The sequence below is a fragment of the Carya illinoinensis genome, chromosome 1, assembly GCF_018687715.1.
Source record: "Carya illinoinensis cultivar Pawnee chromosome 1, C.illinoinensisPawnee_v1, whole genome shotgun sequence".
NCBI classification, from domain to species: domain Eukaryota; kingdom Viridiplantae; phylum Streptophyta; class Magnoliopsida; order Fagales; family Juglandaceae; genus Carya; species Carya illinoinensis.
This window is the reverse complement of record NC_056752.1, coordinates 25,688,199-25,699,821: the sequence shown is the minus strand read 5'-3', so window position 1 is coordinate 25,699,821 and position 11,623 is coordinate 25,688,199. Positions and strand designations below refer to the sequence as shown.

At 41.7% G+C, this 11,623-nt stretch overlaps 1 long non-coding RNA gene across 1 annotated transcript; it reads left to right on the top strand.

The window, feature by feature from the left end:
* Positions 1-5,366: 5,366 nt before the first annotated feature.
* LOC122313946 lies at positions 5,367-8,254 on the top strand. Its single transcript, XR_006243556.1, has 2 exons — positions 5,367-6,092; positions 6,207-8,254. It is a non-coding gene; the product is annotated as an uncharacterized LOC122313946 (long non-coding RNA).
* Positions 8,255-11,623: the final 3,369 nt, after the last annotated feature.

The window sequence follows — 11,623 nt, the reverse complement described above, 5'->3', positions numbered from 1 at the left end:
ACTGCTTTTAAAATTTTGCAATGTGGCTTCTATTGGCCTACCATTTTCAAAGACACCCATGAATTTTGTAAAACCTGTGAGCGTTGTCAAATGTTGGGAGGGATTACCCGCCGGAATATGATGCCATTAAATCCAATCTTGGTTGTTGAAATATTTGATTGTTGGGGCATCGATTTCATGGGACCCTTCCCAGTTTCTTTTGGCAATCTCTACATTTTGGTAGCTGTGGATTATGTGTCCAAATGGATTGAGGCTGTTCCATGCAAAAACAATGACCACAAAGTGGTACTGAAATTTCTGAAAGAAAATATTTTATCAAGGTTTGGAACACCTCGAGCCATTATCAGTGATGGGGGTAAGCATTTTTGCAATAAGCCTTTCGAGGCCTTAATGCGAAAATATGGTATTATCCATAAGGTTGCTACCCCTTATCATCCACAGACAAGTGGACAAGTTGAGGTCTCTAATCGGGAGATCAAAAAAATTTTAGAAAAGACGGTTAACCCAAGCCGCAAAGATTGGTCTTTACGACTAACTGACGCACTTTGGGCATACCGTACTGCTTTTAAAACCCCGATTGGTATGTCCCCATATCGACTCATTTTTGGAAAGGCATGTCACTTACCTGTGGAATTGGAACACAAAGCTTATTGGGCAATCAAGAAATTTAATTTTGATTTGGATAAAGCTTGTTCTCTTCGTAAGTTTCAGCTTAATGAGTTAGAGGAAATCAGGAATGAAGCTTACGAAAACTCTCGTATTGCCAAGGAGAGAATGAAAATTTTTCATGACAAAAATGTTTTTCGAAAATCTTTTGAGCCTTCACAAAAAGTTCTGTTGTATAATTCAAAGCTCCATTTGTTTCCTGGCAAACTTCGATCCCGATGGATTGGTCCCTTTGTTGTAAAAACTGTTTATCCTTTTGGGACCATTGAGATAGAAAATCCAGAAAATGGTAATGTTTTTAAAGTTAATGGACAAAGGTTGAAACCATTTTTGGATGATTTTACTCCAGAGGTTGAATCCACTACTCTGGAGGATCCTGCGTATCAGAATTAATTTCTGATTCCTCCTTGTATATACCATATGTGTTTGTTTTTTTTCTTTTGTTTTCTTTTGTGTTTTCCTTGTGTGCACATTGTGGAGCTGTGAACCTCTTCACAGTCTGGGTGACATCTTTTTCCCTTCTCTCTGTCTATTCTTCATAGTCTTTGATTTTCTGCTCTTGTTTGTATGACTGGTTGGACTAGGGACCAAACTTCTCGATTGTTTAGGACAGAATCACTATCATCTTTTAGCTCTGCATCATCTTCTAATCATCATCAGACACTGATAGCATCATGGCTGAAAATGAGAATCATGATAGAGAAATAGGGAATCCAAACAGGACACTTCGAGAATATCTTCAGCCTGTTAGAACTAGCACACCCTCATGCATAATTCAACCTTTGAATAAAACGGTGCGTTAGTAGACACTGTTGAAAGTTAAAAAAATAGTTGGATCCGTCCGTGATCTGACAAGAGCGGCTGGAGATGTGAAAGTTAAAAAAATAGTTGGATCCGTCCGTGATCTGACAAGAGTGGCTGGAGATTTGAAAAAAAAAAAAAAATCACATGATGTTGTTGAAAAACGGGATTTGAGGCTCCGAGTTGTCATTTCACCGAAATCACATTACTTTTTGACTTGGATGATAGCTCGTCTGGTTCTTTGTACTACCTCTATAAAATCAGTCGTGAACTTCATCAAATCCGCATCAAGTTTTCATTATCATCTCTATAAACTCATCTGCATTCTTTCAACATTCTCGTTTTTTTTTAAGCCTTCTATTCTTCTGTCAATGGCTCATTCCTCAAGCATTCCTCTAGATCAATCCATGAGGCCTTCTGCATCTCAACCTCCTGTTCTTTCTGCAGCCACCATTAGTGCCATGTTGCAACTAGAAAATAATAGTATGGCTAATAGGTCGGACTCAGATGCTATCTACGACCTGGTGAGTCTTGGGACTCGCTACTCATCCTCCATTGTTGCTTTTTCCCAAATGGTACAAGCCAAAAACCATGAGGTTGAAAGGCTGAAAGAACAAATCGTTGTACTTCAACGAATTTCTCAAGAGGCTCACATAAGGGAAGGAATCGAACGGCAGAAGAATAGACAGTTGAAGTCTCTTTTAGATTCTTCATTCCGCTTGCCAGTTCCCATGGCTAAGGATGACCTGATGTTGTATGAAGAGCATGAGCGTCTCAAACTTGAGGCTAAAAACCTCAAGTTTATGTAAAAAAAAAATAAATAAATAAAATAAATAAATAAATAAATAATTTCTTTTCCTTTCTTGCTTGTTTTGTATTTTGTTTATTTTGTTTTGAGTCCACTACTTTGTGTTGTTTTGTTTTTCCTTCTTTTGTTTTCTGTTGTGTTTTTAACTTTGACAGAAATCTACTCCTTGTGTGCACTCGAGTATCTCAGGTGAATTTTTCCTCTCTGTTTAATCATTTTCGTCTCAAATATATGTTCTACAGTGTTTATGATCTTGCTCAAATTCATGTCTGTATAACATACATCATCGCATATTCATTGCTGAACATTGAGGACAATGTCACATTTAGTTGGGGGGAGAGTTTTCTGTTAAAAATGTGTAAAAAAAATAAATAATAATAATAATAATAATAATAATAATAATAATAAATAAATAAAAATAAAAATAAAATAATAATAATAAAAATAAAATAAAATAAAATAAAATTTGTGAGGTGCATTGAAACATAAACGATTAACACACACTTCTGGCATGTTTGTTAGATTTGAGTATCTTGGTGGAGTAGTTGAGCGGAATTATTTTGTGAAGATTTATTTTCAACCTTAAACATAGAACATGATTTATGATGCATCATATTTTGTTGAGGAGTGATTTGAAACACCGGGATGCGATATTTACAAACATGAGAATTAATATGATTTATATAGAATGAAGGGCAAGTTTTGAAAGAACAATTTGCACATGCTTACACTTGTAGTGTTCCTCATTAACGTTCATTGATTTAAAACAGGAGAAGTAAACTACAGGACTACCGAGCCTTATATATATATATATTAAAAAAAAAAAAAAGGAGAAAAGAAAAGAAAAAGAAAAAAAATCGTGTAATTTTTCCTGAATAAAGGGCTAGAAACAGTTACCCAAAACTTTGGGGGTTGAATGTTCAACCTTTAAACAGAGTTGGCGTGAAAACTGCTAGTCCCTTAGGCTTTGAGGTAGTTAGAATCAATAATGATTAATCTTAAGGTTGAAAAATCCTATGATAAATCATGTTTATTAGTGAGGAACACACAGAAGTTTAGCCACACACACAGATCCGAGTTCTAAGATATTTGCCCTAATTCTATGTGAACAATTATTGAGACTTTCCTTGTGGATACAACTCCTGGTGTTGAGTAGTCACGAATCAATTATTTTGTGAGAATTCAGAATTATGTTTGATTGTTTCTGTTTGAATTTCGAGCTTTATGCAATGTTCATCTCAATTAATTTTCACTATTTTGCTCAAGGATTAGCAAAATGCTAGTTGGGGGGTGTGATTGAGCTGAAATATTGCATATTTTAGCTATTTAAAACCAATGTATTTTAAATTCATCATGACATTATTATTGATTTTAGATGGAAAAATAGTTAATAAGCATAAATACGAGTTGCGATTTTTAATTGATTAATATCATGTTTATGCTTAATTTTATAACTATGATTTAATGGGACAATATTTCCTCACATATATAGTTTATTTGTGATAATTTATTTTTCTTTTAATTTATTTTTGAGTGTTATTTTTGTTGTTTGTGAACAAGTGACAACCATATGTGCATGATGCAGTGTAGGTGGTGATATTGAGTTGGAAGAAAGATAGAGGATGATGGTGAAGAAGCTTTCGGCAACATGTAATACACATGCATGGCAGATGCTTCATTCGGACAGCTGCTGCAGCACTCACACATGCATGACAGCAAGACCAACATGCAAACACACGGACAGCACATGACAGCAAGCAGCACACAAGCAAGACCAACATGCAAACACACGGACAGACCATGCACATGACAGCAAGCAGCAGAAATGCACATGACACCATGCAACAACATCATTCGGACATACAGACCAACACACCAGCTCACATGCAGAAGACAGCAGCTGCTGCAGCAAAGAAAAGTGCAAAACCAGAAAAAAATCATTCGGACACATGCAGAATCTGCAGCAGAACACATGGATGCACACATGCAGAAAGTATTCAGACCATTCAGAAAAAAAAAAAAACAGAAATGCACATGACACCATGCAGCAACTCATTCGGAAAACACATGCAGCAAAGCAAAACTTTCGGACATGCTTTGAAAGCCAATCAAAACAGCACATGCAGGACAGCAACTCAAGCACTCACACAATGCTCATGCAGCAGCCAATCACACGGCTATAAAACCAGGAGTTCGGAGCTTAGTTGGGGAGGGGATCTTTCTTATATCTTTCAGACTTTGAAGAATTAGTGCTCGGGCAGTTTATTTCAGTTGTTTTCTTATTTTGTTTTCTGTTTAGAAGGAGCAGCAGTTTTTAGTTTAGTTTTTACCTATTTTCCTTCCATTTTTAGAAGCTGGAAGCAGCAGCCATAGTTTAAAGTTTCTTATGCTTTTCGTTCAAACCAGGGGGAAAAACATTGGTGCTCGGGCAGTTTTTTTGTTCTTTACTTGTTTTATTTCTGTTTAGAAGAAGTAGAAGCATCACGAGGGCAGTTTTAGTTTCAGTTTCTTTAATTGGTTTACTTTCATTTAGAAGCAAGAAGCAGCAGCACGGGAGGGGTAGTTTCTTTTACTTGTTTTACTTCAATTTGGTGTGTATTTTATTTGAAAGTTCAATTTATTTTAGGATTCATTTTATTTGGAGAGTTCATTTTATGTGAGAAATCATTTTATCTGGAAGTTCAGATTTTTGGATTGGAGAACACAGTCTCGATTTCCAAACATCAAGTTTATTCCTTACAATTCCTGTTTTTATTTAATTTCAGTTTAATGTCTTTTATTTTTCCTTTCACCTTTGATTTCTGTCTATTTAAATTACTGTCATTTATTTCTCCTTGCACCTTTAATTCTTCTATTTAAATTAATGTCATTTATTTTTCTTTCTCCTTTAAATTTCAGTCTATTAATTTCAGCAATTTTAATTTACTTTCTTGCATTTTAATTCCTTACATTTCATCGCTGCACTTAAATCCAACAAACATGAATCTGGTTCACGACCAGTAAATTTTGATTTTCATTGCACTTTTCCATCCATTGCATATATCATCCTCTTGTTTTCTCTTTGTGAAGTTTTTTCACATTTTTCAACAAGTTTAATTTTAAGTAACTTTTCCCTGTGGATTCGATCCTGTAAGATACTACAACGCCTGTATACTTGCAGGTAAAACTGCACTAGATTTTTGATTCATTAATTTGAGTCAAAGTTTAGTCGCAACAATGACCTTAGTTTTTCAACATTATCAACTGTGGACATTATTTATAACTTATCTTAGAAATGTCAGTTCATTGTAACTTGAAAATTTATGTTGTTCATCTATTTACCCTTTTTTGCTATATCATGTCATTGTCTTTTGAAAATAATGTCGTTTTGTTAGTTACCCTATCTACTATATCATGTCAATGCATATTGAATTTGGTCCTAGCCATTACAAACATATCTACTTGGTTACAATAATCATTATTCTCATTTGAGCATATATTAGCACCATATGGATGATCTGATCAGGTCGATTCGTGATTGGGACTTGTGGAATGATGGGTTGGAGGATGTCCTTATTGACATGTTGTACTATGGCACTCTAATAGATAGACTGAGGGGAGGAAAGATCACAAATGGAGACCATGTAAGGCTTGCTGAACAACTGTAAACGATTGGGCCCAAGAAATTCAATTCTAATCAAGTTAAAGGCAGAATTGCTCGTCTCAAGAGAAGACAATGGGAATTTACGGATCTTATGAAGCAAACTAGTTCGGGGTGCGGGACCCAGAGAGGAAGGCCCCAGTTGCCAGTGAGGACCACTGGGCGAATGCACTAAGGGTATGATATAAACTGTTTGAAAACATTTATGGTAGAAATTATAACTATTGAAAATTTTGAGTAAGTTTTTTTTAAACATGTTCTCACTATATGTAATCACAATTTCAATGCTAGGTAAAACCATCATGGACGCAGTTCAAGATTGGGGGGATGCCCAAGGTATGAACAGTTTTGTGTAATATTTGGTTGTTCAGTTGCGAATGGGACAACGCATTGGGCATCGATTGCTCTTGTAACGCTCTGTACTCGAGTAGGTCAGAGAATTACTACCTATCATCTATAGTCTTATCTCCCAATACAAATAAAATCTTCAAATATTTCCAAACAAACATAAATTCATCTTTTTCAACTTAAAACATAAATTCCTCCACAAGGTCAGCAAGCAATAATCAAATAACATAAATCCATGTTTCTAAAATCTTCCAATAACTGTAAAATAAACTGATAATTTAAAATCTTCCCATTGACTTTGAGAGGACCAGCAAGGACATAGTTTAGCTCCCTAGCGCTAGGCTCCATAGAAAACTTCTAGGAGTTGGCCACCTATTCCTCACCCACTTCATGGCCAGTAGAAGAAGGAAGCGCCCTACAACATTCCTCCTAACTATCAATCAAAGGGAATATGAGAGTCTAAAGGTCTACCTGGTCCAATTCAATAAAGAACGAATGACCACGAAGGACCAGGATGAAAAGATCACCCCAGTAGCACTTTTAGGGGGAGTATGGCCTCGCTCCACATTCATGGTGGAATTGGCCAAGAAGACTCCCACAACCCTTCGAGAGTTCATGGACCAGACCGACAACTTCATCAACGCCAAGCTAGGAAGACTCCCACAAACCCTTCGAGAGTTCATGGACCAAGACAACCTCCTTGCCCTGGCCGAACCAAGGCGACAAGAGCTAGAGTGAGCGGACAGGAAGGGGAAAGCCCCAACAAAAGGCCATGTTTGAAAGACAGCATAGCCAAAACAGCGGGAAGCAAGAAAGGAAGAGCCTACCACGAGAACTGTATCTTATCGGCATGACCGGTCAACATTCACCGTCCAAAGAGAGGAGAGGCAACCGACCCAGGAGGAGTGTCACTACTACACCTACCATCAATCGACCACCCACAACACCGAGGAATGTCATTCGCACTTGGGGGGATTGAGCAGTACCCAGGCACTCCGAACCGAAAATGAGAGCGGCCTTGGAGGGGATGCTCCTGATAGAGGAGCTCGAGCAAGGGGTATTGACAAAGGAGAATGGAGAGCCTGAGAAGAAGGGAAGCGACACGAGAGCCACCTTGTGCCCCTCTGCAACAATAACACCAAGAGGTACCTCCAAAGGGAGAAATCGGTACTATCGCATGGGGCTTCGCTAGTGGAGGGGCAACTTCATCCTGGAGCAAAGCCCTTGCAAGGGAAGCCCGATACTGGGAAGTCTACTCGGCCTCCAACTCCCCGCTAAGTACCAAAGGGGCAAACCTGCCCCCGTAATTTCCTTCAGAGAAGCTAATGAGGAGGGAGTCCTCTATCCACATGACGATGCGTTGGAGGTAACCATGCAGACCGCCAGCTTCACCACTAGAAGGATTCTCATCGACAATGGTAGCTCGGAAGATATTTTATTTTCGAAAGCATTCCCCCTTATGGGAATAGACGCAGCCTGGCTCTTACCGACCCCAATGCTGCTCAAAGGCTTCTGAGGGGAGATAGTCCAACCAGCTGGGACAATCACCTTGTCGGTCTTAAAAGGCTGCACTACTTGTATTGCCTCTCTCATGGTCGACTTCTTGGTGGTAAGAACCCCTTCCTCGTATAACGCCATCATCAGTTAGCCGACCCTCAACAAGCTGAAGGCAATCACCTCCTCCTACCACTTAAAGGTAAAGTTCCCGATGGCCCAAGGGATAGGTGAAATCCAAGGAGAACAAGTCTCAGCATGGGAATGTTTTATGCAGGAGCTGAAGCCAACAACCAAGGGAACAACAAGCAGTGTGAATATTTACCTCTTATAAAGCCGCGACAAGCTCTTGTTAGGATGCGAACTGTCTAGGCTGAAGGGGGGAGAGGGGCGCATATAAGGAAAATGAAAAGCTACCTGAGTCCTCCTGTAATTTTGTAAATTTAATTCCCTGCTGTATGAACTCTATTTAATGAAAAACACTAGTCTTTTTCAGAGATTCAGTGAACAAATCTCCGGTGACAATTACGTCCTTCAAACATCACATCTTCACCGACCAATTACCTCCTCCCAGGGTAACAAAGGGATGGGTGTAATGTCGAAGGCTGATTTATCCCTCCCGCGACAAAGTGTGGGCCTATCCTCAAACAACCCGACATACCTCACCTTCCTCGTGGGCATCGACCAATGGGAGCGGGTTCAATCAGACATACTACCTGAATAGATTACCTCCCCTTAGGGTACCAAAAGGCGCGATATACCAAAAGCCACATCCCGACCTTCTCATGGGGAGAGTGGGTCCATCCCTAAGGTTACCCAAACAATATCCCGTTCTACCATGATGAAGAGTGGGCACGGCACCAGCCCAGCTCTTGCTCCCCTCTCTTGTGACGTCAACGAATAAGAGCGGGTTCAATCAAACATACTGCCCTAACAAATGACCTCTATGTAAGGGTCAACAGGCGGGACTAACCGACCTCCCATGCGAAGGATAGTGGGACCAACCTTGAGGCTATCTGAACATTACCTTGTCTCGTCACGGCAAAGGGATGATTACCTCCCATAGGGAGAGAGTGGTTTAAGGCGCCTCTACCACTCCCTCGGTGGAGTGCGGGCCTCTCCTCAATAGCCCAACACACCTTACCTTCCTTGTGGGTGTCAACCAATAGGAGTGGCATTAGTCAAACATACTGCCCGAATAGATTATCTCCCATTAGGGTACCAAAAGGGGAGATGAACTAAAGGCTATCCCAACCCTTCCATGGGGAGAGCGGGTCCAGCCCTAAGATTGCCTGAACATTACTCCGTTCCGCCACAACGAAGAGTGGGTGTAGCACCAGTCTGGCCCTTACTCCCCTTTCCTGCGACGTCAATGGATGAGAGCGGGTTCAATGAGACATATACTGCCCGAACAGACTATCCCCATGTAAGGGTCAATAGTCGAGACTAACCCCAGGTTAGCCCAATTGCCCCTGGGAGGAGAGCAGGACCAGCACTGAGACTGCCTGAACATTGCTCCATCCCATCACAGCAAAGGGATGATTACCTCCCCTGGGGAGTCTAAATGGGAGGGTGTGGCTTGAGGTGCCTCTACCCCTCCCTCGGCGGAGTGCGAGATAGTCCCAAGACTACTCGACATAGCTTCGAAAGAGACAACCTCCTCTAGGCGAACAAAGACTTCAAGCTTTCCCACGTCAACCTTGCAAGACATGTTAGTAATCATTAATAAAAGTCTATGTCTAGGTTCAAATTCTGCAGCACACACAAAAAATGACCCCCTCTCGCCAAGCACGAGGGTCAAAAGGCGCGGCCGGTCATGCATAATGTATGACCACTGTAAAGGATTTCTGGGCGAGCTTGGTTATACATATTGCTTGACTCTTCTTGCCAAATGAGAGGGTCAACGAGGCTAGCTCGGCTTACCCACGTCTCTACCTCTGCAAAGGAGTTATGGGTGAGCCCGATTATACATACCACTCAACCCCTCTCGCCAAGTGTGAGGGTCAACGAGGCAAGCCCAGCCCTACATACCGCTTGACCTCTGCCAAAGTATATGGGCGAGTTCAGTCTCACATACCGCTCGGCCCTTCTCGCCAAGTGTGAAGGTCAACGAGGCTAGCTAAGCTTATGTACTACTCAACCTTTGCAAAGCATTTTTGCAAAGATTTATGGGCGAGCCCAGTCTTACATACCGCTTGACACTCTCGCCAAACATAAGGGTCAATGAGGTGAGCTAGGCTTATGCGCCTCTCGACCTCCGCAAGGGAGTTATGGGTGAGCTTGGTCTTACATACTGCTCGACCCCTCTTGCCAAATGTGAGAGTCAATGAGGTGAGCTAGCCTTACACGACTCTCGACCTTCGTAATAGATTTTTGGGTGAGCCCAGTCTTACATACTGCTCGACCCCTCTTGCCAAACGCGAGGGTCAACGAGGCGAGCTAGGCTTAAGCACCTCTTGACCTCTGCAAAGGAGTTATGGGTGAGCTCGGTCTTACATAATCACTTGACCCCTCTCGCCAAACGAGAGGGTCAATGAGGCGAGCTAGGCTTATGCACCTCTTGACCTCCGCAAAGGAGTTATGGGTGAGGTTGGTCTTACATACCGCTCAATGCCCTCTTGCCAAAATGTGAGGGTCAACGAGGTGAGCTAGGCTTACGTGCTTCTCGACCTCTGTAAAGGAGTTATGGGTGAGCCTAATCTTACATACCACTCAGATCCCTCTCACCAAAGCGAGGGTCAATGAGGCATGCTCAGTCATGCACACCGCACGACCTCAATCAAGAGTTATAAACAAACCTGGCCCTACATATTGCACCATGCCCATTAAGAAATGCTGGCAAACGTGGTTTAAGTTGCTAAGCGATTTTTGGCCAAGGCTAACCTGGTGCACAAACATCATCAGATGCTAAGGTTAGCCCAGTTCAGCCTAAGTACTCGACCCTCACAAAGGTAGGCAGGTGAAAAGGCCGTTATACTTGGCGGGGTACTACCCAATGTTTGGAACCTCTCTCGCAACACAGGAGGTTGGTCACTAGGCAAAATAAAAGAAGGGAGCTAAGCTCAATGAGCAATTAATATATTGTTGCCCACAAGGGGCTCGTATCGAAAGCAAACGAGTAAACCAGAAAGAAGCAATAATGTTAAAGGCATAAACAAAAGAACACTTTATTCATCAACTGTCAAAACAACTACAAAATGGAAGAATACAACATCTTAGTAAGAAACCATGCAAAGAAAAAGAGTCAGAGTAATCCACAAATGGAGTCAAGCTCGACGAGGTGCCCTAAGGTACCGTCGGCAAAAAGGACAACATCACCAAGGTCGCCAGAAAGGCACCATCAAAGAAGTATGAAGGAGCTGAAGGACAGGAATTGCCTCAAAGACGAGCTCAATAAGCAAAAGGGCGAAAACAGGAGGCGAAGAAAGGAGGGAGAAACCAACCCAAGCGCCCAAGATGCACAACTATCGAGGGCAACCAAAGAGGAAGCTAGCCTTCATCAAAGCTGCTCTCCCACATGGGCTAGGGCACCATTTGGAAGAAGCAAATAGAGGCTTCGCCCCAGTGATCACCGCTCAATTCAAAAGTTATGGGGCCAAGAGGAGCTTGAATTGAAAGAAGCCCTCCCCCTCCCCCCCCCCCCCTCACTGGCGGCGCCGGAACTAAGGGCCCCTCCCTTTCCTCCCTTAGCCAGAGAAGAAATGCCTAAACCAGGACATGTCCAGGCTGTTAGAAGTCCAATTCGCTTGCCAGACCTGAGTGAGAACCCTTGCTCTATCCCAATCATGGGAAAGAACCTGGATGTATGACGAAACATGAACTGCACAAGGAGTTTTGAGATAGGAAAAACCATCGAACGGCGCAAC